At 44.4% G+C, this 20,351-nt stretch overlaps 1 long non-coding RNA gene across 1 annotated transcript in view; it reads right to left on the bottom strand.

The window, feature by feature from the left end:
* LOC121042784 (uncharacterized) overlaps window positions 1–20,351 on the bottom strand; it is a 144,849-nt gene that overhangs the window by 43,773 nt on the left and 80,725 nt on the right. Inside the window, exons 3-4 of the long non-coding RNA XR_005796438.1 lie at window positions 17,480–17,545; window positions 16,673–16,793 (exon numbers count right to left, since the gene is read on the bottom strand). This is a non-coding gene — a long non-coding RNA (uncharacterized LOC121042784). The remainder of the gene's footprint in view (window positions 1–16,672; window positions 16,794–17,479; window positions 17,546–20,351) is intronic.

Consider the following 20,351-nt stretch of genomic DNA (forward strand, 5'->3'; position numbering starts at 1 on the left):
ATTATGTTAAAAGGTGACACGTACTTTGGGGGAAGAGTTACAACAGAGTAAGTAGGGGTAGGGAGTACTGGTGGAGGGAAAAGATGGGTTGAGAATTTTAATAGCAGTGGGAATGATAGGCTTCACTGAGAAACTGACATCTGAGCCAAGCCTAGGAGGGGACGAGGGAATTTTGCAATACCCCCCAGGAAAAGACACTACAGGCACCTTGGAGTCGTGTGAAACCAGCCCCCAAAACCCCCGGGAATAAACAATGGAGTAAGAGTGTGACAAGTTGGGAGTATCCCATGGCCATGCACCAAGAATGGCCCAAGTACAAATATTTCAGGTACAATATGGGAAGCAGTGGCAAAGTCCAAGTTCACTTCAGTGTATTAGTCTTTCAACTTTTTTCGTAGTTTTGAAAAATTGAAAACAGTTGGGAAAAAAGTCTTAGCTGTGACAATGGTATTGTGGTTATGTAGGAGAATGGCTTTATTATTAGGAGGCAAAGTATTTAGGGGTAATATGTCATGATGTCTGCAACTTTTTGCCAAAGAGTAGTTGAAAATATCTTACGGAGATAAAGCAAATATGGCATGATGTTGCCAATCGCGAATCGAGCTAAAGAATGTCCTAGAACGCACCGTTCTTGCAACTTTTCTATGGATTTGAAAAGTTTCAGAATAAAAGGTTCGATTTCACTCTTATTTACCCAAGAGAAATGAAAACATATGACTACACTTAGATTTGTGTGAGAATGTTTAACCGATCCAAATGTCGACCGATTGTTAAGGGTTAAACAAAATGTGGCATATCCATTCAGTGGAATACAACTCAGCAACAAAGACTGAACTACTGATATATGTTACTAGCTAGATCAGTCTCAAAAACCATTGTGCTATGCGAAGGAAGCTAGAAGCCGGAGACTACATATTATGTAATTTCCTTTACATGAAACATCCCCAAAGAGAAAAGAAAACGCAGATCAGTGGTTGCCTAGGGCTGGGGTGAAAGTGGGGACTGACTGCAAACAAGTCTGAGAGAACTTTCTGGAGTGATGAAAATGTTCTAAAAGGGGGGTGTGGTGATGACTGCACAACTCTATCATTTGACTAAAAATTATCACACTGGAAACTTGCAGTGGGTAAATTTTGTGGTATATAAGTTATGCTTCAATAAAGGTGTTGAAAAGAGTTAAGAAAAACCCCAGAGTTGATTCTCTACCTGGGAATCTGATGGTGAGACTTTATCATTCATCCAACAGATATTTTTTGAGTCCTACTATGGGCCACGTACCGTGTGTAAAAACCTGGGGGTACGATTTTGAAGCCTGATAAGCGTTATGAGCTGTTTGTTTGCTATGTTTTCTATGAGACCTGCCTGGGAGTAGAGGTATGGACTAGAAAGTCTGTCTTCCTTATGCTGCTTGCTTTGTTTGAGTTCTGCCAGAAGCAAAGACTAGGATGAATGTGAGTTGTTTATTGGGCAGGTGTGGTGGTAACATGGTGGCCTCAAAAAGATACGTCGGTGTCCTGTGCCTCACAAACTATGAATGTGACATTTGGAAAAAAGAGTCTTTGCAGATGTGATTCACTTAAAGATCTCAAGCTGGGAGATCATCCCAGATTACTTGGGTGAGTCCTGAATCCAAAGACCAGCATCTTCAGAAGAGACAGAAGAGGAGAAAACATGGAGGGCGAGAAAGCCACATGGAGACAGAGGCAGAGACTGGAGTGATGCAGCCATAAGTCAAGGAACACCTGGAGCCACCAGACGCTGGAAGAGGCCAAGGAGGATTCTCCTCTAGAACCTTCAGAGGGAGTTCAGTCCACACCTAGACTGTGGACTCTAGAAGAGGGAGAAAGTGAATTTCTGCCATTTTAAGCCACTGAGTTGGTTGTAATTTGTTATGACAGCCTAGTAAATGAATACAGCAGGTGATCATACGTGAAGAAGGGAGGAAGGGAGACGTGGAAGGGGGGCAAGCCAATACAGGGAGTGCGAAGGAGTGCGTTTCCGCCCCGCGGGACCTTTGGAGAACCAGTGAAGAAGGGATAAGGAGGTTTGGATATCCACCAGCCACTGCTTGCTGATTGAGGGTAACTCAATATTATTAATATTGTTTATTACTATTTAATGGAAGGTTCTCCTGTTCCCATTACATTTGTCTTACATGTGAGCTCTATAACCACACACTGAATCAGCTATCTCCTTGTACGTATGCCAGAAATGCTGCCAGATGCTTTGTGTGGAGACTGGATCTCCTGACTTCGGCCCTCCCAGCACCCAGCTTAGTGTGGAAACACAGCAGATGAACGGCTGGGTTTCTCCCCCCTCCCCCTTCCCCGTTACTCCTCCCGCCTCCTGGTCCCAGTTGGAGTCACTGCCGAGCAGTGCCTCCCGCAGCTTTCGTTTTTTTGCCTGCCTGTTCTTTGTTGCTCCCAGCCAGCAATGTTCTTTTTTTGTTCCTTTTCTTCTACTTTCCCTCGGTAGAAGCCTGCCGTGCGTTTGGCCACGACTGGGTGGGGAGCTCTCAGTGACTGTCTGTATCGTTTTATAAAGCTCCCAGCATCAGACGTGGCATTTTATATTCAGCTTCGGTCACCAGTCAACTGGTCAACACCCGCCCCCCCCCTTCTGCCGCCCTCCCCAATGAGGACTCCAGGGTACCGTTTAACACAGAATAAATGTACATACCCGAAATTAAAAATTCAGGGCACCTGGGTGGCTCGGTGGATTAAGCGGCCGACTTCGGCTCAGGTCATGATCTTGTGGGTTCGAGCCCCGCGTCGGGCTCTGTGCTGACAGCTCAGAGCCTGGAGCCTGTTTGGGATCCTGTGTCTCCCTCTCTCTCTGCCCCTCCCCCCGCTCCCACTCTGTCTCCCTCTCTCTCAAAAATACATAAATGTTAAAAAAAATTAAAATGTATCTGGTCATATCAAAGCTCGGCTGCTCCTTCTCAGGTTGGGAAAGCTCCTGGAAATGGCACGTCTGTGCTTGTGGGTTCTCACCACGGCGTCCTGGGTATGATCCTGGCTGGTCTTCCTCTGCTTGGCTGTTTACCTTTCCTATGAGCTGGAATCAGGACAGAAGAGCATCCAGAGACTAAGGTAATTTAGTTTCTAGCCATCTTTGGCTTGGATTTTTCTGGCAACCTCTGACAAGCAGAAAGAGTATCTGTACTAATGGCATTATCTTAGCTGGAAGAAGTGATTTTTTTTTCAAATGCTCTAACAATAATAGCTCATATCTGCTGAGTGTTTGCCACACGCTAGGCTCTGTGATAACTGCTTAGCATTCATCAATTTTAATACTCACAACGACCTTACAGAGTCATTCCTTTATCGTCCTCGCTTCACAGATGAGGAAGCAGAGACATGGGGAGTTCAAGCACATGTGTGGAGCCACATGGGTGGACGAGCTAAAAGTCAAGCCTAGGTCCGTCTGACTTCAGAACACGTGTGTTGAACCTTCCAGGTGTGCGGCCTTAGATCAGACGTTTTTAAATGTCTTTTGTTCCTTTCGAGAGAGAGTTAAATGGAGACACTGAAAAAGCAACAGCTTCTGAAAGCGTCCTTAGAAAACCCCACTGGTAGGAGCCGGGTCTATCAGAGTCAGTGCAAACAAAGCAGTGGGATTCTGGCCAGCCAGAGAGTGGGCTTGTGCTGTTCCAGAAGACGGGATTGCCTCTCCATGGAGGTTTACTGAATGGACATTGGAAGGAGAGAGTGAACACTTTGGACCAAGGGGATGGAGGGGAATCAAGGCCTGAGCATCTCAAAGACCATGGGGGCAGCAAATGAGAATGAAGCTCAAAGCATAGGAGCCTGGTATTCATGAGGGCATGGGAAAAGAAGGCCGACTGTTGGCATTCACGGCCCCATGATACGGGGTCACTGGGGCGCACGGGGCGTCAGTGAGACAGTGGTAACCTGACTCCCCATCCGGTCACATGGGAAGGCTTCCATTGTGAGAATTCTGGCCCAGCATGTTCTCTGCCGGCTTGGCCTCCTGTCTCTCCTGGAGGTCTGGCTTTTGTCACATAGGAACAGAGGAGAAGAATAAATTGGGTACCTGGATAACATTTAAGTGACTCTGAAAAGTTTTGTGGCAACATGGACCTGTTTCAAGAATTATTTTTAGCTGCAGACATTTGGTCCCAGTGGGAAACAAAACTTAAAAGGACAGTTATAATTAGGTCACATTTTGAGAAACTTATTACAGTTGGCTGTATGTCCCAGGAGCAGTGTATCTTAAATGATTTTAGTATTTAGAGTCAATCGTGGTGCAGAATTCTGTTTTGCTATGCGATAATGGGAAGCATCCAAGAGAAATTATGGTGGCAGTGTTAGATGAAAGCAAAGGCAGGAATACATTTAATTTGGGAGAGTAGAAAGAGAAATCTCATATAATTTGCTTCCTTACCCCCCTCTCTGTCTTTTCTCCCTGGCTGACTCCTAAAATAGTGTCTACGGAGGGAGCCTGGATCATTCCATCTGTATTCCCCATTAAATGCCCCTTTATTTCAGCTGAGGGTGAACATTTGACCAAAGATGACCCTGTCATTTCTCAAGTACAGTATAGTGAAACAATTTGGTGGAGGAAAGGGTGTATCCCATTGGAAGCCAGAAAATAAACATTAACTGTGGGTATAACAATGTTTCTATGATCTCTGTACAGGTTTCAGAGCAAGGGCTTACTGGGGAATGCTTATAGGACCCTTGGGAGTGAGGCTGGTGGAAAAGAGGAAGAAAGGTTGGAGGTGGGGTAGGGAGATGACAGAGGCAGAAACAGGGGTCAGAGTGCCCTTCTGTGAAAAATGTCCCATGAGACCTTCACTAGACTGGAGACTGGCAGAACTCAAGGCCCTTTGCTCTGTGTTCTGTCGACAACTGATGAGGTCTGGCCAATCTCTTTCCCCCCAAACCATCCCGTGCACTTGTGAAATTTAAAGAAGGAACATCAAAGCTTATCTGCATAGCAGTGAATTAAAATGGGCCAGAGATGTTTCCTTCTGCTGACAAAGACGCAATATATTCTTATAGCTAAGTATCTGCCCACAGAAATGATTTTACTAGATTCTCCTTAACCCTTTTTAATATAAAAGGGTTCATAAAATCTGTATTCTTTACCATTTGTCTGGGATTAAATCATGATTTGCCTTGGATGGGTGGGTGTGTGGCTATGTACGGGTTAAATCGATAGGACTGGGTAGAGAGATCTGAGCTACGTGTGCAAAAAGCCTCCTTGCACTTGATGCACAGGGATGCTGCTCAGGGAAAAATGGCACGGTGGGTCCACTCCCTGACTGGACAAAGGGTGAGGAGTTAGCCTTGGTGAACACCTCCGTGAGGGTAAATGGCGGCCATTCATGATGCAACGGCCATGGGGACAGACAGTTCATTCTGAGGGTCCTCTTCTCTGGGCAGATCGACATGTCTGATGTTTCCTGCCTCGTCTGCCCTCCAGTTTGTACCTATTCTTCTACACAGAAGTCAGAAAATGTATTTTGCAGCCATGGAATCTATACTGGGGAAGATAATTGGAAGAAATACTCAGGGATCAGCGGTTAAGGAGCCATCCTACTTTCTGTGTCCAACAGTACCACTGACCTGGTGTCCAGTCCACTCCAGCCCATTCTTTTCCGTGCCATTCTAAGAGGAGGCGTTGCCTCTCTCTGTTTTCCTATCTGACAGATCGTCCTATGATGTGGTAGACTACTCTGTTACTTGATGGATGTGTTACTACTTCCAGAGTAGACACCAACAATTTAGGCATCACTTAACTGAGGCGCCACTAACCCCAATGCTTAAAGGAGCCAGGCAAGTAATATGAGTGGGCACAGGTCAAATGGGGACTCGCAGAACTGTAGAAAAGATGGCCGTTCTTAATATGGTATGTGGGTCCAGTGTTGCCAGAATTCTCATTTTTTTAGGGAGAGTTTAGGAATCTGAATTTTTATATGATCTCCTAATATTCAAATGTTGGGTAGTCAATTCAAAAATTAAGTAACTTGTATCCCAAAGGAAGAATCAAAACACCCCCCCGCCAACACCCTATCTAGACTCTGTGGTAGAAAATATCTTGGCACACCAAACGATTGTTAGTGGATATTTTTAGGAGCAGGAGTGAGAGTGTATGGGGACTTTTACATTTTTTCTCAGTATACTTTTATACTGTTTGAATTTTTGATAATGAGAATACATTTATATATTGCATATGTAGTTATTTTAAAATCAACAGTCTGAAAAACAGCCTGAAAAGAGAGACTGGATTTAGGAGTTGGAATGACTAGAGACTTACATTTAACACGGAAGATAGATTGAAAGACAGAAACCAATGGAAAAAAAGGAACTTGAAGGAAGCAGGAAAAACATCAGGGAATCAAAGTAATCAAAAGCACTGTCAATTTATGAAATAAGAACAGAACCCTGTACAAATCAGAGAATAAGAAAGGGCACTCAGAAATTAGAAGTGCAATGACAGTAACATTCAGTTGAAAGGCTAGTGGATGAAATTAATGAAACATCATAGAAAGGAAATAGAAGATACATATTTGGAAAGTAGGAGAAAAACAATACGAAATTGAGCGTATTGATTCAAGAGTTCCACACTCAACTGATAGCATATTCAGAGAGAGAACAGAGAAAACTGAGGAAAGAAACTGTCCAAAGAAATCATACAAGAAATCCCATGGGTTGCCCGAACACAGTAAAAAATAATTGCAAAATAAAACCTCATATCAAGGAACATCATCGTGAAATTTCAGGACACCAGGCATTAAGAGAAGATTTCAGAGAGGTTTCCTGAGAGCAGAAATAAACCACAACAAAGGACTGGAAACAGGATGACATCAGACTTCTCAACAGTAACACTGGAAGGAAATGGAACATTTGGAAAAAGTATTTCTGAACAGATCTATAAAGCCAAACTAATACCAAATGTGAAGGTATAATGAAACCATTTTCAGACATGCAGGATCTCAATTTTTTTTCTAGGTGCTTTTCCTTGAGGATTTACTAGAGAATGTATTTTACTGAAATGAGTGATCAAATCTAGGGGGCTTGGGATCCAGACCCCATGGATGAATGGATCCAACACATGAGACAGAGGGAGCGAAGGAAATTCTCAGGGTGAGAGTAAAGACAGGTTTTAAGATGGCTGCTATGAAGCAGGACTAGAGGGAAACAAATGCAGAGAACAAAGAATGAATGGAAAAGTTCTAGGAAAAAATTGGAACTGATAGAGGATCTCGTATATGACGCATAGAATATTTGGGGAAGAAATGGTTGATAAATACACTAAAAATGGGCAAACAAAAATGAAGCGGTCAAATGAAAAACAAGGCAATTATGAACTCCAGGGAAAAACTTTAAATATTCAAGAAAGGAATGTTAATGATTCTATACCTATGTTTCGATTGTAAACGATATTTGCATCGTCATAATACTCAACTATTAAGTATGAATTTAACAAAAAATTGTAATGTAACCATTTGGAAAAATGAAGGTGAATGGTGAATAGCTCTGTGTGTGCATGAGGGGTGGAGGATATACAATAGAGCTAAATAGTTCTCTTCTATAGTAGAAAATCAGTAGGTCATGCTTAAATTGAGAATTGAGAAATAATGTAAACATTTTAAACATTATTTATTTTTGAGGGAGAGAGAGAGTGTGTGCACATGCATGCATGTAATCAGGGGAGGGGCAGAGAGAGAGGGAGATAGAGAATCTCAACCAGGCTCCATTTTCAGTGCAGAGTCCAACATGGGTCTTGATCTCATGACCATGAGATCATGACCTGAGCTGAAATGAAGAGTCAGATGACCAGTTGACTGAGCCACCCAGGTGCCCCAATAATATAAGCATTCTAAAAGAGAAATTTACAGATGAATATCTGAAAAATCAATTAACAAGTTTTAAAGCTTCTGGAAACAGAATTAGGGATGCGGCTAGGGTGGACCATGAAATGGATTTAGAAAAAAAAATTTTTTTAACCTTTGTTTATTTTTGAGAGACAGAGAGACACAGAGCATGAGTGGGGGAGGGGCAGAGGGAGAGGGAGACACAGAATCTGAAGCTGGTCCAAGCTCTGAGCTGTCAGCATACAGCCCGACTCGGGGCTCAAACCCATGAACCGTGGGATCATGACCTGAGCCAAAGTTGGACGCCTAACCAACTGACCCGCCCACATGCCCCGGATGGATTTTTTTTTTTTTAATTTTTTTTTTCAACGTTTATTTATTTTTGGGACAGAGAGAGACAGAGCATGAACAGGGGAGGGGCAGAGAGAGAGGGAGACACAGAATCGGAAACAGGCTCCAGGCTCTGAGCCATCAGCCCAGAGCCCGACGCGGGGCTCGAACTCACGGACCGTGAGATCGTGACCTGGTTGAAGTCGGACGCTTAACCGACTGCGCCACCCAGGCGCCCCCCGGATGGATTTTTTAAAGCAAACTTTTGGCTTTTTAAAAAACTAGTCACTGGGGGTGTGTCCAATGTTCTGCTATTACCAACAATGCTGAAATGAATAGTCTTATACATATGTTATTTCATTTGTGTGCAGAGAAGCTGTGAGATGACTTTCCAGAGGTCAGAGGGCAAATGTATTTGTGCTATTGATAGATAATGCCTAATTGCTCTCCAAAGGCTTTGTAGCATCTTATTGTCTTCACCCGAATCGTGTGAAAGTGGTTATTTTCCCAGTCTCGTTAGAAGAATGTGTTGTCGAACTTTTGAGTTTTTTTTCAGTCTGATGGGTGTCAACCTGCTCTAATTACGAGTAAGGTTAAGAATCTTTTAGGGGCACCTGGGTGGCTCAGTCGGTTGAGCGTCCGACTTCGGCTCAGGTCATGATCTCGCAGTCCATGAGTTCGAGCCCCGCATCGGGCTCTGTGCTGACCGCTCAGAGCCTGGAGCCTGTTTCGGATTCTGTGTCTCCCTGTCTCTCTGACCCCTCCCCCTGTTCATACTCTGTCTCTCTCTGTCTCAAAAATAAATAAACATTAAAAAAAATTTAAAAAAAAAGAATCTTTTAAATGTTCAAGAGCCATTTATAATTCTTTTTTTTCCTGAATACTCTAATTATGTCTTTTGCCCAAATTTCAATTTTTTTTGTATCTTTTTCTTCTTGATTTCTAGGAGTTCTTTACATTTTAGGGAAATTAATCCTTTTCACTGCAATTTGATTTTTCAGTTTGTTCACGGAGTTTGTTATTATTTTATGCTAAGTTTTTGACTAATATGGAGTAATATTTAGAAATATTTTCTTTGATAGGGGCGCCTAGGGGGCTCAGTCAGTTGAGCACCTGACTTGGGCTCAGGTCACAATCTCATGGTTTGTGGGTTCGAGCCTTGCCTTGGGCTCGCTGCTGTCAGTTGGGAGCCTGCTTCAGATCCTCTGTTCCCCTCTCTGTTCCTCCCCTGCTCCCAGTCTCTTTCTGAAAAATAAATAAACATTTTAAAAAATTAGAGGGGCGCCTGGGTGGCGCAGTCGGTTAAGCGTCCAACTTCAACCAGGTCACGATCTCACGGTCCGTGAGTTCGAGCCCCGCGTCGGGCTCTGGGCTGATGGCTCAGAGCCTGGAGCCTGTTTCCGATTCTGTGTCTCCCTCCATCTCTGCCCCTCGCCCGTTCATGCTCTGTCTCTCTCTGTCCCAAAAATAAATAAATGTTGAAAAAAAAAATAAAATAAAAAATTAGAAATATTTTCTTTGATGGACTCTGGATGTTGAGTCATAATTAGCAGGGTCCTCCACACAAAAAGATTACATAGTAATTCGTCAATGCTATCTCCTAGTGACTTTAAGTATTTTTAAATTTTCTCCATTTAAATCTTTGATCCATTTTGAATTTACCCTCATATATTGAACCAGCTTCATCTTTTCCAGATGGCTACCCAGTTGTCCCAACTCTATTCACTATTTGATCACATTTAAGTACCTATATTACCCTGATTAAAAAAAAAAAAAAAGTAAACCAAACAAAGAGAGGGCAGGGGGCAGAGATAGCCTGAACTGAAAAGGGAAGGGAGGAAGTGGGACGGTCACATCCTCTTTCCCAGCCTCGGTGTCCCCACACGGCCATTCCGATGGCCATCTATGTAGAGATGTCCCACCCTGTGGCTGCTTTGTCAGAAGGGATTCTCGGCTGCAAGAGGGGGTCACTACGGGGAGGCTGGCCAAGCTCAGACACCGGAAGGACGAGTTGGATTTCAGACCCTGGGAGGGATGATTGCAGGAGCCACTCCAGGAAATTCCCTGTCGCAGGATGACTCAGCTCTGACCGCCTTCCTGCCTGAAGGCACTTAGGGTTCCAATCCCTGGGAGGGAGAATTTGATTGGTCACTTGTCCATCCCTGTCCGAGTCCTAAGATTAGCTGAACACCACCCCCAAGTGCGTGGGGGTGGGATGTGGCAATGTCTCCAAAGGAAGAGGTGTTGGGTAACAAAACCAAACAAAGCCCCCCCCCCCAGTGGCTGTCCGCAACATTTGTAAAAAATAGTAACAATAAAAATAGCAGCTATTTGTGGACTGCTTCTATAGTCTGGGAATCATGTGAAGCAGTTTCTCATTTATCTCTCACCAGCTGTGTGAGGTTGACAGGTGAGGAAACCGGGGCTACAGAGAAACAAAGGGACTTCTCTGACACAGTAAATGGCATCACCAGGATACATACCTGGCTGTGTCGACCCCGACCCCGTCTCTGCCTTTTAGCCATTCAAGGATTTCCCTTGGAGAAAGAATAAATGTGGAACTCAACATGTGCACCCTGTGTCCTCTGTCAGCCTCCATGGGCTTCAGACATGGCTATCGATGACTGTTCTGACACCCAGGGGGCTCCTTCGTGTTCTCGTCACTTACCCTAGCGCTTGTTACCTACTGACGTGGTGAGCACCTGCTGTCTATGGCACCTCCAGGGGCTGAGCTTTCTCCTTCGTTCTTTCCTCACAGCCATCTTTGGGTGAGGTCATCTGGGCTGGATTGATGATCCTGTTAGGGAACCATCTCTTGCTACATGTACAGGTCTCCCTCGGACCCTGAACCGATGCCCTCTTGTGCACCTCTGTCTACGCTTGAGATAGGGTCCCTCTTCATGGGGTCTGTTGCATGGGAGACTGGGGGGCCGCCTATGTCCCAGTGTGTTAGTCGCCACACTCTCGAGATCATAACTGCCCCCCGAATAGGGCTCACACATCGCTGTGCAAATACCCCCTGCCCCTCCCCCTGCCCTGAGCCTCCTCTTGCCTGCCTGGATGGCTGAATTAGAACCGGGTGCTCTCCTTGAATCGTCTGGCACCCGCCCTGCCCTACTTCATCCCTAGCTCCGCCAGCCCGAGGCGCTCTGTTGGCAAGGGTCTCCTGAGAGACCCTATACGGCCAGCAGGGTGCTGACCCCTTTTGGGCCACACGCAAGCCAGGAATGTCTTCTCCTTCCTGTTCCCTCCCTTCATGATTCAGAAAACTTCAAAATTCTGCCATTCCCAGGGCTGGGCGGCTTCTGTTGGGTGTGGTCTGGAGCTCGCCTTCAGTGGTAGAAACACCGTGATCAGTTTAAGCACTGAAAGCACACATTCCGCCCTGCAAAGGTGCTGCTCTTCCAAATGTGATCTCTTTAGGACCGAGTGACTCACTTGTCTTTCCCCCTGGGATGCACGGTGTTATATGCCCATGCTGCCTACCGCTTGTCCCAGGGTGGCATGGAAGCTCCCTCTGAATGGCCATGAAGGTCACCTGCAGCGGGGGATGGCCACAAGAACACCTTTTCCTATGTAATCTAGGGGAAGGGAATGCTGGTGGTTCTCATGAGGTGCAGAGAAACTTCTCTCCCCGTCCACGTACCCGTGAGGGAGCAGGGTGACAACCACCGGGATGCATGGGTTCTGTGGTCAGATGGTGGACTATGAGGCTATGCACACGGTCCCATTACTTCTCCAATCACTGCCTTCCCCACGCTGTCTTCTCAGTGAGAACAAGTCTGATGACTCTATTCAAAACGTAACTGACTTGGGGCACCTGGGTGGCTCAGTCGATTGAGCGACCGCCTCCAGATTTCAGCTCAGGTCATGATCTCATGGTTTGTGAGTCGGAGCCCCACATCAGGCTCTGTGTTGACAGTGCGAATCCTGCTTGCGATTCTCTCTCTTTTCCACTCTCTGCCCCTCCTTCTATCTCTCTCAAAATAAATAAAGTTTTAAAACAACGTAACCTGACTCTAGGATTCTGGAGCTCTCTTCCCTAGATCTCTTTTTCGCCAGAGCACTTAAATCTGCAGCCCACTACACAAAAGGCAGTTGTGAGGCTTCTTGTTTATTTTGTCTCTCTCCACTAGAATTTAGTCTGACAAGGTCAGGCAGGGACTTTGGTCTGTTTTGTCCAGGATGTGTCCCAACCTTCTAGAACGGTGTGGGCATGTCGTAGGTACTCAACAAATATTTGTTAAATGAATGAATGATTCACTCCTAAATGTTTCTGGTGGCTTTCAAGTGTGTTCGCTAATACTGTGATGATGCTCACTTCAAAAGTCAAGTGAATTCCCTCCCTAGTTGAGTGATGGACTCCTTTCCAGTGAATAAGATGTGACTTCTAAGATGGTCATAAAAAGGATAGCTTTCACCTGGCTCTCCCTCATGGGTCACTCACTCTAGGGGAAGTTAGTGGCCTTGTGAAGACATTCAAACTGCCTGAGAGGTCCATGTGGGGAGAAAGTGAGGCCTCCACCAATGACAGCACCAACTGGCTGGCAGTGTGAGCCAGCCATCTTGGAAGCAGGCTCTCCAGGAGACAGCGGCCCGAGCCAACATCGTGACTCTAACCTCAGGAGAGAACCCAAGTCAGAACCGCCCAGCTAAGGCAGGCCTGAATTCCTGACCCACGGATATTGTGAGGATAATAAATATTTACTATTGTGTTATCCCACATGTTGGGGGGGGGATAATTTGTTATGCAGCGATAGCGACCTAACACAATGTCAAGGTCACCTCGTGCGTTTAAAATACGACTTGCATTACATATACCCCCAACTTTGCAAGGAAGCAACGCTGTATGAAGTGAGGTCCACATCCTGATACGTAAATGGAGGTTGTGGAGATTTGATGGAGAGAGAACAGGCTTGGGGATATGAAATATAAAACAGGGTCAGATGGTCTTCAATCTGGCCCCTATCCTGGGAATATCATTTTAAGGCAGTGCGTCCCTGGGAGAAGCGAGTGTTTGCCAGGAAGTTGGTACAGAGACTGGAGCCCTAGCCCAGTGGCGCGTGTTGGGTGAAAACACTTGTCGGCTTATTCCAGCTCCAGTTGTTGGTTTCCTCACGGTGCTGGCACGTGGTGAGGCACAGGCTGGGACCTGCCCAACAGCTCCCGATCTGGACTGCACAAAGACTGAAGCTGTTGTTGTTGCCTTCCTGTAACTCCTGAGCGACCTTAAATTATATTCCCCAGTGGTGGAATAGCCAGAATAGTACACCGCTGAGGACATGAATTAGCCCCTGCGGGATACAGAAGATAGAAAATAACCGCTTGGAGAGCTGCAACGTACCGAATCCTCACCAGATAGGCACCTGCCAGTGCTCTGGAGGACATTTCTCTTAGTGCCGTGAATAGTGCCAGACGAGAGACTCTGGGGGCTTCCTGCCTGCCTCCCCACTTCTGCCACCAGGGATCACCAGCCATGACCTGGTGACTTGGTGTTTGGTCCCCGGAGCGCACTCCTGCTCTTGGCGTGTCTGACTGCACAGCTCAGAGGGGCAGATACAGCCGGTCTAGGGGCGCCCTTCAGGCCGTGTAAGAAACTTGGCCCTCATGAGAATGACTGGCTTTTCACAGAATTATTGACGTTCTCCTTTGGCTGAAATTCTCTTATCTGGGAGTTTCACCAGATTAGGGGGGAAAAATTCAAGGGGGCTTTGGTCACTGGCTGTTCAGACTACCTTTTATCAGTCCTAGTTGACAGATGGAAGGAAAAAAACCAAAGGCTGAGTGTTTATGAGTATCGCAGTAGGGAAGTCAGAGTGTCTGGGAGACCTTGCTTGCTAGTAGTAGTAATTATGGTAGTAGGGAATGTTTATTGAGCATCTGATATCTGCCCAGTGCCATGCTAAGCACTTTATGTCTATTTTCCTACTGGAGACTCATGACTCGCCTATGAGCTAGGTACTATTTTTATCCTCATTGAACGGATGAAGAAACTGAGGTTCAGTGCAGTAATTTGCTCAAGATTACCTGGCTGAAGGAGGGTCTCATTTCAGGTCTGCCTATGAACGAATCTATGTCCCTAAGTAGTATGTGGTCACTGTCCTGACCGGTGCTGGTTTCTGAGTATCTGCCTGTTTCCAAGGTTGGTAGATGTGTTGCATCTCAAGCCTGTCATATCCAGGCAATGCCTGACACCAAGGAAGGAGAGGGCAGAAAAAACCAAAGTAGGCCCAGCCCTGACCTACTCGTCCACACTGCAACAGATGTTCATGATGATCGTCCTGGCTTATAACAAAAAAGTTAAATCCTGTCCTTTGCTTTAAAAGGTAGAGGGGTGAATGGTGAGTTTTTGAATGCTTTTCTGCCAAACAATTAATATTTTGGGAAAAGTGTTGGTTCTCAAAGAGGAAAACCTCAACTATGTGGAGTATGCAAAAGACTGCAGGCATTCCTAACACTATTGGTTAAATATCTTTGTGTTAACATTCTAACACAGATGTACATTGAGATGACACAATTTTCCCATTTTGCAGTATCCTATAAGTGGACCAAAAGAAGAGGAAACTATTCCATTGTGCTATCATTGGCTCCTCCCTCCTCTACATAGAATTCACCATGGGCTTCTCTAGGCTTGGCTGTCTGGTTCATATAAATAGACATATCGGTCTCTCTACATCGGTCTCTCTCTCTCAGAAATGATTGATGAGGGTCTCGATGCCACAGCTATACACTGATGATAATAATTATGTTTGCATACCCAAAAAACAAGTAATCCAATGTAAAAATGGGCAAAAGACATGAACAGACATTTCTCCAAAAAAGACATACAGCCAGCCAACAAACACATGAAAAGATGCTTATCACTTATCATTAGAACAATGCAAATCAAAACTACAATGAGATATCACCTCACACCTGTCAGAATGGCTACAATCAACAATGGGTGTTGGCAGGGACGTGGAGAAAGGGGAACCCTCTTGCAGTGTTCGTGGATATGCAAACTGGTGCTACCACTGTGGAAAATATTATGGATCATCCTCAAAAAGTTAAAATAGAACTACCATACAATCCAGCAAGTGCATTACTGGGTATTTACCCAAAGAATACGAAAACACTAATTCAAAGGGATTCATACACCCCCTATATTTATAGCACCATTATTTATAATAGCCAAGATATGGAAGCAGCCCAAGTGCCTGCTGATTAATGAATAGACCAAGAGGAAGTTTTATGTATACACATATTATTCAACCACAGAAAAGGATGAAATCTTGCCATTTGCAACAACATGGATGGAGCTAGAGAGTCTAGCGCTAAGAGAAATAAGTCAGTCAGAGACATACCATATGATCGCACTCATATGTAGAATTTAAGAAACAAAACTAACATGCAAAAGAGAGAGAGAGAGAGACAAACCAAGAAGCAGATTTTAACTATAGAGAACAAAATGATGGCTACCAGAGGGGAAGTGGGTGGAGGACGGTGAAATGGCTGATGGGGATTAAGGAGTGCACTTGTCGTGATGAGCACCGAGGGATATATGGAATTTTTGAATCACTATATCGTATACGTGAAATATAACACTGTATCTAAGTAACTGGAATTAAAATATAAACTGAAAACAATTATGTTTGCAACAATAATAGTAACCATTCATAGAGTGTCTGCTCTGGGCCAAGGCACTCAGCTAGGCACTTGCATACATAGTTTCTTAAGCCTCTTAATCACTCCATTGTATTTTGTCCATTATATGCATCAGAAAACTAAAGTGCAATGAGCTCAAGCAACTTGCTTAAGATTTCAGACACAGTAAGTCGTTTAGGCACAGATTTGCATACTAATCTTTTTCCAAAATCCATGTTTTTCTGAGACAAACTACTTGCCTGAGGTCATGACAGGCAGGGAAGAATACCCTGGACGGGGCATCTTCATATGTAGAGAGAAAACTGAGAACAACTTCTATAAATATAATATTATAAAGTTAGGTTGATTACACACACACACACACACACACACACACACACACACACACACGATCCAGTTACTCATGATGAGCACCATCCTTTAAATTAGTCATCCATGGGGCACCTGGGTGGCTCAGTTGGTTAAGCGTATGACTCCAGCTCAGGTCAAGATCCTGTGGTTTGCGGGTTTGAACCCTGCATCAGGTTCTGTGCTGACAGCTCAGAGCCTGGAGCCTGCTTCAGATTCTGTGTCTCCCTCTCTTTTTGCCCTTTCCCTGCTCACGCTCTGTCTCTCTCTTTCTCTCTCAAAAATGAATAAACATTAAAAACATATATATAAAATAGTCATCTTTGAAGTCATCTTTGGAAGACTATTACTTCTTCCAAATACTATCTAAAATGCTTGCAATTTCTCTTTGAAAACTCTACTCACATTTAGCTTACATTCCCCACCCCCCCCCCCCAGTCCTGGTTTCTTTTGGTTACAGCCAAATTCGACCAAATAATGGTGTTTCCCATCTTGTTCACATACCTTGGTCACCAGATTTACTTCCAAATGACTTCCATTATTTCCAAATCACCAAATCCACTCACGGAGGAAGATTTGAGGCCAGGAAGATTTGAGAATTTTTTATAAAATTCTGCAGCAGGCTCTAGGGATAATTTTAAAATACAGTGAGCCATGGTAGCACGGTTGGAAAAAAAAATTTGCTATTTGGAAATATAAGCTCTGATTTATTTGTTAAAATAATAAATAAAGTCATATTATTTGCAGTCACCAGCTTATTACACTAACCCCTCCCTGGCTCTGCTTTCTCTCCTTACACTTTGTTGGTTGCTGTGGATTTCTCCATTGAGATGGAATTCGGAAGCCCATCAGTGAGATGACATCTCACTTGATACAATAATAATTGCAAAGGACTGGATTTCATGATAACCTAGTGCCTTGATTCTCCAGTGAGGGCAAAGCTTCCTTCAACATTCATGGGATCACTTCTCACCCAAGGGGTTCTTCATGGGCTTCTGATTTGAATCTAGGAAAACTGGTGTCGGTAATGAGTAAGAGAAACATGGGCTTAAAGAAGCAATGTTTTTATGGGTTGGAGATGTTTCTCAGATCAGGTCAGTGTAAACGCATAATGGAGAAGGAAGAGGTAAGAGTAGCCAAGAGAACAGATGATGTGATAGATATTTGTGGCATTCTCTTTTGTTCTCTTTTAGGATCCCCCATCCTGGGCTTCAGTCATATCCCAGTGGTATAAGCCTAGTTGTTGGAAAGTTAATTTTCTTTGGCTCTCCCCCCAATTTCAACCAAGGCCAAGCCCTGATCCTCACTTACCATCCATGGGAGTTTGCACTAACCCTCACATCTGAAATGGGAGCCCATGGAGAAAGCTCAAGAACTCTGAAAAGAAATGGTAATGTAAAAAAATACAGTGAATATATCTTCGCTTCTATCATGCATTTTCTTTTAACACAGCAGATATAATCACCTAGGGGAGAACTAACATTTGTTGAGAAGATGAAAGGCCTTAAGCACATTGCATGCCGTATCAATCAAAATGCTATCAGGAAAACAGAAATTATAATAGGTATTTTAACCAGGGGGTATTTAATATAGTGAATGGATTTCACATGTGTTGGAATATCCAAAAGAAAGCAGTGAAGTCGGTAAATACAGGGAGCAACTTTGGGCTGGGGGGAACAAAAGGAAAGAGGTATAACCTAGGAATGTAGAGGAAGAGCCACCATCTTTGTTGTTGGGCTGCTGTAGGACCATCATGTACTTGGCACTAAGATTGCCAAAGGGCGCTGGGTGGCTGGTGACAGGGCCTGTAGGAAGTGGCAAGACTCTGGTCTAAAGTTGTTAGAGTGGTAGCTGTCCTAAGGAAGGTGGAAAGAGGAAGGAAGTCCCTTCCTCTCTCCTCCTGCCTCCCAGTCTCCCAGTTGTGCCTCCCAATTGCAGACCCTAAGTGGAAATCAGCCTGCAAGGGAAATCTGGGAAATCTCATTTTCAGAATCTAAGCCCATAGCCTTACAGATCAAAGTATAAAGGGTGTGCATGGAACTGAGAGATCATTGACGAGCACGATGAGTCAATTCACTTAATACTCTACAAAACTGTGAATAAATAGAAGAAACAAAGTTCAGACCAGGGTCTAATACCAGAATCCTTGCTCTTGTAGTAAGTTCTAACTCAGTTTACATTTATACTTTGCCCTTGCCTTTTTTTTTTTTTTAATCTTAGCATTTATTTAGTGCTGGCTGTGTGCCAGTGCTGTGCTAAATGCTCAGGTTCTGCTTATCCTATTTAAGTTTTGAAACAGTGCAGGTAACGTTGATGAAAAGTTGCCCAGTAAACAAGAGGATAAGAAAACTAAATAAGAATAAACCTGGTTTCTTGAGTTGCAAATGTGTGCATATATGTATGTACATATAATTTTTTTATATTATAGAGCTTAAACTCTTTATATATACTTATATAAGTAAATTAATATGTGTATGTATTTATATAAAACTGTATATATATAATTACATGCAGACCACTTAGGTGAAAAAATACTATAATCAAAGAAGAATAAAAATATTGTCCTAGAGTGTTGAGCATGTCGTTCTAATCAACTTCAATTCATTTCAGAGAGTAATTGTTAAATACATATGTGTGCTCAGCACCGAGCTAGAGACCATGAAGGATACAAGAAAAATATATGATGAGGACCCTGTTCCCAAGAAATGTGCTGTCTAGTTCTGAAATTAAACCTAAGCTATACAGGACATCATGTACAATGAAAACATAAAGGTCAAGGGACGCCTTGGGAAGTCACTGAGGGCTGGGATTGTCAGGGAAGGTTGTCAGGAAGGGAGGAGACGAGGCAGAGGGGGCAGTGAAGGCAATATGGATGTGGAGAAGTGGACAGACCCTTCCACGTTAGGGAAGACCATGAGTAAAGGCTCAGAGGTGGGGCACGAACTCAATGTTTTATTGTTTTATTATTTTTTTAATGTTTATTTACTTTTTGAGAGAGAGAGAAACAGAGCATGGACAGGGGAGGGGTAGAGAGAGAAGGAGACGCAGACTCCAAAGCAAGCTCCAGGCTTGAGCTGTCAGCACGGAGCCCAACGCGGGGCTCGAACTCACGAAGCACAAGATCATAACCTGAGACGAAGTCAGACGCTTAACTGGCTGGGCCACCCAGGAGCCCCACAAACCCCCTGTTTTAAATGGCAGCAAAGGCACTGGAGATATGAGTGAAGGAAGGAACATTAGTTGGATGGTGGGCCTGAGTCCTAGTTGTCTCTCTCAGTATCCATTCTCCCCTTTTTCTGTTCGGATGGAAGGTTAAGCTGGGCACAAGACCAGCCTTCCTTGCAGCTAGGTGTGACGGGGCCACTAGATTCTGGCTAATGGGATATCAGCAGCAGTGATGTGTGAAATTTCCAGGCCATGTTCCTGAAAGGCAATGAGTTTGTCCTCCATTGCTCCTATTTCCCTTCTCCTCCAGGAGTGTGGGTGTGCTGTTGAACCATTTTGGACATTGTAGATAAGGACAACATCCTAAAGTTAGCACACAGACTCTAGAAAGAGTCTAGACTCCCAACATCGACCAACTGCCGTCCCAACCCTGGAGCACCAACAGTGATTGATAAATGAGAGGGAGGATTCCAACCGAGAGCCACAGGGGCGTCTTCTGCTCTTGGGCATCCATAGCGCTGTTTGGAGATTCTGGCATTTGTTCCTCTGAGGTAGCAGTAGATCCTCCAAAAGTAGCCTCACCTTGTCCACACATCTGCATAATTGCTCCTAGGAGTATCTTTTGGGAAGGCCGTTCAGAGAACCGAAAACACAGTGAGAGGATCGGTTTTTCTCTCCACATGTTAGGCAGGGACACCCAAGTTTCTGGCCAACCATGTTCGGAAGGAATATGAGACTCGCTGCAAATCCAGAAAGCTGCCGTAAGATCTTACAGTTGGTGTGGGGGAGGTATTAAAAAACACTAATATTTCTGGAATGGAAGCATGAATTGCATGCAATAAAGATATCACAACCTAGGACAAACTGCCTTTGAGATCAAATACGTCTTGTGGAGAGGACTGGACCTGTCTTTTTGGTTGTCTCTTTTCAAAATAATCCCCACTGAAGGGCGAGTTGTTGCACTGGCTCCAGATCTGCAGCATCTTTCTCTTTCCCGATATGGCAATAAGCAAAGATC

Source organism: Herpailurus yagouaroundi, unplaced genomic scaffold, assembly GCF_014898765.1.
Source record: "Herpailurus yagouaroundi ecotype Mexico unplaced genomic scaffold, PumYag 186, whole genome shotgun sequence".
Taxonomy (NCBI): domain Eukaryota; kingdom Metazoa; phylum Chordata; class Mammalia; order Carnivora; family Felidae; genus Herpailurus; species Herpailurus yagouaroundi.